Raw genomic sequence first — 6,000 nt, 5'->3', positions numbered from 1 at the left:
ATTGTTTGGCTATTGTGGACATTGCTGCTATAAACATTCGGGTGCACATGCCCCTTTGGATCACTACGTTTGTATCTTTAGGGTAAATACCCAATAGTGCAATTGCTGGGTCATAGGGCAGTTCTATTTTCAACATTTTGAGGAACCTCCATGCTGTTTTCCAGAGTGGCTGCACCAGCTTGCATTCCCACCTACTCTTCCTCTTCTAACATTTTTTAAACTAGTCTATTGTAACAATACGTTTTGTAAAAAAAAATCTTGTTGAACTTCCATTATTATAGTCATATTTTATCCTTCATTGTATCTAATGTTATTTTTTGTATACATATAGGGTATTTTCTTTTAAAAATTTTTGGGTTACAACTTCTAATAGATCAAAATATACCCTAAATCTAGCACAGGGCTTTGTTCTAGTCTCCAGGCTGAGCAAATTCTCTCCTTTCTTTTTCTTTCTTTCCCCAACCAACTTATCTTATCAATTCCTTTTTAAGAATTTTTTATAAATTTTTCATCTTTACAGTCATATTCCATCCCTTCATCATGTTTATACTTATTTGTGTGTGTGTGTGTATGTATGTATATATATATATATATATACATACATATATATATATATATATCTTTTTCTTTCTTTAAAATTTTGGGAGGTAGTTTCTTCTAAGAAACAAAAATATACCAAAAATCAAGTGGGTGGCTCTGTTTCTATTCACAAGTATATATATATTGAACTTCTTTTTACTCCCTTTCCTCTCCCCATGATTTGGGGTCTCTTCTGATTTGGTTAACACACATTTTTATGGGGTCCCAGAACCCTTTTAGTATTGTATTCTCTCATTCATGTATTATTATCTAGATAACATGACAAGGCTGAAAAACTCACCACAAAACAACAATAACAACAACAACAACAGGAAGAACAAAGGCTAGGGACCTAATCAATACAGCAACTGGTAATATGTCAGATCTAGAGTTCAGAATGATGATTCTCAAGATGCTAGCTGGGCTCAAAAAAGGCATGGAAAATATTAGAGAAATGCTGTCTGGAAAAATAAAAGCCCTTTCTGGAGAAATAAAAGAACCAAAATCTAACCAAGCTGAAATTTAAAAAGTTATTAATGAGGTGCAATAAAAAATGGAGGTTCTTACTGCTAGGATAACTGAGGCAGAAGAGAGAATTAGTGATATAAAAAACCAAATGTCAGAGAATAAAGAAACTTTAAAAAGAGAGACAAACAAATACTGGACCATGAGGGGAGAATTCAACAGATAAGTGATACCATAAGACAAAACAGTATTAGAATTGGGATTCCAGAAGAAAAAAGAGAGAGGGGATAGAAGGTATACTGGAGCAAATTATTGTAGAGAATTTCCCTAATATGGCAAGGGAGCAACCATCAAAACCCAGGAGGCACAGACAACCCCCAATGGGGGTCAAAACCAATAAGAATAGGTCCATAGCCCGTCATCTAATAATAAAACTTACAAGTCTTAGTGACAAAGAGAAAATCCTGAGAGCAGCTCAGGAAACAAAAAGTCTATAACATACAATGTTAAAAATATTAGATTGGCAGCAAACTTATCCACAGAGACCTGGCAGGCCAGAAAGAACTGGCATGATACATTTAGAGCACTAAATGAGAAAAATATGCAGCCAAGAATTCTATATCCATTTAGGCTATCACTGAAAATAAACGGAGAGATAAAAAGCTTCCAGGACAAACAAAAATGAATAGAATTTTCAAACAACAAACCAGCTCTATAGGAATTATTGAAAGGGGTCCTCTAAGCAAAGAGAGACCCTAAAAGTAGAAGACCAGAAAGGAATGGAGACAATATACAGTAACACTCACCTTACAGGCAATACAATGACTCTAAATTCATATTTCTCAATAGTTACTCTGAATGTAAATGAACTATATGCCCCAGTCAAAAGACACAGGTTATCAGAATGGATTAAAAAAAAAATCAATATGCTGTCTACAAGAAACTCATTTTAGACCCAAGACACCTCCAAATTTACAGTGAGGGGGCAGAAAACAATTTACCATGCTAATGGATATCAAAAGAATTCTTATATCAGATCAATTAGAGATCAAAGACTATAATAAGAGATCAGGAAGGACACTATATAATACTCAAAGGGTCTGTCCAACAAGAAGATCTAACAATTTTAAATATCTTTGCACCTAACATGGGAACAGCCAACTATATAAACCAATTAATAATAAAATCAAAGAAACACATTGACAATAATACAATAATAGTAGGGGAATTTAACACCCCCTCATTGAAGTGGACAGATTATACAAGTGAAATATCAACAAGGAAATAAAGGTCTTAAATGACACAACGGACCAGGTGGACATCACAGATACATTCAGAATATTCCATCCCAGAGCAACAGAATACATATTCTTCTCTAGTGCATATGGAACATACTCCAAAATAGATCACATCCTGGGTCACGAATCAGGTCTCAACTGGTACCATAAGAGAGGGATCATTCCCTGCATATTTTCAGACCACAATGCTCTGAAGCCAGAACACAATCACAAGAGGAAAGTTGGAAAGAACCCAAATACATGGAGGCTAAAGAGCATCCTACTAAATAATGAATGAGTCAATCAGGAAAGTAAAGAAGAATTGAAAAAACTCATGGAAACAAATGATAGTGAAAACACAACTGTTCAAATCTATGGGACACAGCCAAGTCAGTTCTGAGAGGGAAATATATAGCAATACAAGCCTTTCTTAAGAAACAAAAAAGGTCTTAAATACACAACCTAACCCTCCACATAAAAAAGACCTGGAGAAAGAACAGCAAAGAAAGCCTAAACCCAGCAGGAAAAGAGAAATAATAAAGATCATAGCAGAAATCAGTGAGATAGAAACCAGAAGAACAGTAGAACAGATCAATAAAACTAGGATCTGGTTCTTTGAAAGAATTAATAAGATTGACAAACCCCTGGCCAGACTTATCAAAAGGAAAAAAGAAAGGACCCAAATTAATAAAATCATGAATGGAAGAGGAGAGATCACAACCAACACCAAAGAAATACAAACAATTATAAGAACATATTATGAGCAACAACATGCCAGGAAATTGGATAATCTGGAAGAAATGGATGCATTCCTAGAAACATATAAATTACCAAAACTGAACCAGGAAGAAACTTAAAACCTGAACAGACCCATAACCAGGAAGGAGATTGAAGCAGTCATCAAAAATCTCCCAAGAAATAGGAGCCCAGGGCTAGACGGCTTCCCTGGGGAATTCTACCAAACATTTAAAGAATAATTAATTCTTATTCTCCTGAAACTGTTTCAAAAAATAGAAATGGACAGAAAACTTCCAAACTCATTTTATGAGGCCAGCATCACCTTGATCCCAAAATCAGACAAGGACCCCATTAAAAAAGAGAATTACAGAGCAATATCCTTGATGAACACAGATGTGAAAATTCTCATCAAAATACTAGCCAATAGGCTCCGACAGTACATTAAAAGGATTATTCACCACACCAAGTGGGATTTATTCCAGAGCTGCAGGGTTAGTTCGACAACTGCAAATCAATGCGATACAATACATTAATCAAAAAAAGAATAAGAACCATATGATATTCTCAATAGATGCTGAAAAAGCATTTGATGAGGTACAGCATCCTTTCTTAATCAAAACCCTTCACAGTGTAGACATAAAGTGTACATAACTCAATACCATCGAAGCCATCTATAAAAACCCCATGGTGAGTATCATTCTCAATGGGGAAAAACTGAGAGCTTTCCCTAAGGTCTGGAACATGGAAGGGCCGTCTACTATCACAACTGCTATTCAACATAGTACTAGAAGTCCTAGCCACAGCAATCAGACAACAAAAGAAATAAAAGGCACCTGAATTGGCAAAGAAGTCAAACTCTCACTCTTTGCTGATGATATGATACTTTTTGTGAACACACAAAAGGCTCCACTCCAAATCTACAAGAACTCACACAGGAATTCAGTAAAGTGTCAGGATATAAAATCAATGCACAGAAATCAGTTCCATTTCTATATACCAACAGCAAGACAAAAGAAAGAGAAATTAGGGAGTCAATCCCATTTATAATTGCACCAAAACCATAAGATACCCAGGAATAAAACTAACCAAAGAGGCAAAGAATTTGTACTCAGAAAACTACAGAATATTCTTGAAAGAAATTGAGGATGACACAAAGAAATGGAGAAATTTTCCATGCTCATGGGTTGAAAGAACAAATATTGTGAAAATGTCTACCCTGTCTAAAGCAATCTACATGTATAATGCAATCCCTATCAAAATACCATCAATTTTTTTTTCAATGAAATGGAACAAATAATCCTAAAGTTTATATGGAAACAGAAAAAAGCCTCTGACTAGCCAGAAGAATATTGAAAAAGAAAGCCAAAGTTGATGGCATCATAATTCCGGACTTCAAGCTCTATTACAAAGCTGTCATCATCAAGACAGTATGGTACTGTAGTTCCTCAAGTACAGATCTTTTACCTCTTTGGTTAGGTTTATTCCCAGGTATCTTATGGTTCTTGGTGCTATAGTAAATGGAATTGATTCTCTAATTTCCCTTTCTGTATTTTCATTGTTACTGTATAAGAAAGCCACTGATTTCTGCACATTGTCTTTGTATCCTGCCAAGTTGCTGAATTGTTGTATGAGTTCTAGTAGTTTGGGGGTAGAGTCTTTTGGTTTTCCATATAAAGAATCATGTCATCTGTGAAGAGAGAGTTTGACTTCTTCATTACCAGTTTGGATACCTTTTATTTCTCTTTGTTGTCTGATTGCTGTCACTAGGACTTCTAATACTATGTTGAACAAGAGTGGTGAGAGTGGGCATCCTTGTCTTGTTCCTGATCTCAACGGGAAGGCTGCAAGCTTTTTCCCATTGAGGATGATATTTGCTGTGGGTCTTTCATAGATAGATTTGATGAGGTTTAGGAATATTCCCTCTATCCCTATACTTTGAAGTGTTTTAATGAGGAATGGATGCTGGATTTTGTCAAATGCTTTTTCTGCATCAATTGAGAGGACCATATGGTTCTTCTCTCTTCTCTTATTAATTTGTTGTATCACACTGATTGATTTGTGAATGTTGAACCATCCTTGTAGCCCAGGGATGAATCCCACTTGATCATGGCGGATAATCTTTTTAATGTGCTGTTGGATCCTGTTGGCTAGGATCTTGTTGAGAATCTTAGCATCCATATTCATCAGTGATATTGGTCTGAAATTCTCCTTTTTGGTAGGGTCTTTGCCTGGTTTGGGGATCAGGGTAATGCTGGCTTCATAGAAAGAGTCTGGAAGTTTTCCTTCTGCTTCAATTTTTTGAAACAGCTTTAGGAGAATAGGTGTTATTTCTTCTTTAAATGTTTGGTAGAATTCCCCAGGGAATCCATCAGGTCCTGGGCTCTTGTTTTTTGGGAGATTTTTGATCACTGCTTCATTCTCGTTCTTAGATATCGGTCTATTCAGGTTGTCGATTTCTTCCTGGTTCAATTTTGGTAGTTTATATTTTTCCAGGAATGCATCCATTTCATCTAGGTTGCTAAGTTTACTGGCATATAACTGTTGATAATAACTTCGGGTGATTGTTTCTACTTCCTTGGTGTTCGTTGTGATCTCTCCCTTTTCATTCATAATTTTATGAATTTGGGCTTTCTCTCTTTTCTTTTGGATTAGTGTGGCCAATGGTTTATTGATCTTATTAATTCTTTCAAAAAACCATCTTCTAGTTTCATTGATACATTCTACTATATCTCTGGTTTCTATCTCATTGATTTCAGCTCTAATCTTGATGATTTCCCTTCTTATGTGTGGAGTTGGTTTGATTTGTTGTTGATTCTCCAGTTCTTTAAGGTGTAGAGACAGCTGGTGTATTCTGGATTTTTCAATTTTTTTGATGGAGGCTTGGATGGTTATGTATTTCCCTCTTAGGACAGCCTTTGCTGTATCCCATAGGTTTTGGACC

This window comes from Mustela nigripes, chromosome 9 (assembly GCF_022355385.1).
Source record: "Mustela nigripes isolate SB6536 chromosome 9, MUSNIG.SB6536, whole genome shotgun sequence".
Classification (NCBI taxonomy): Eukaryota; Metazoa; Chordata; class Mammalia; order Carnivora; family Mustelidae; genus Mustela; species Mustela nigripes.
This window is presented reverse-complemented; position numbering follows the sequence as displayed.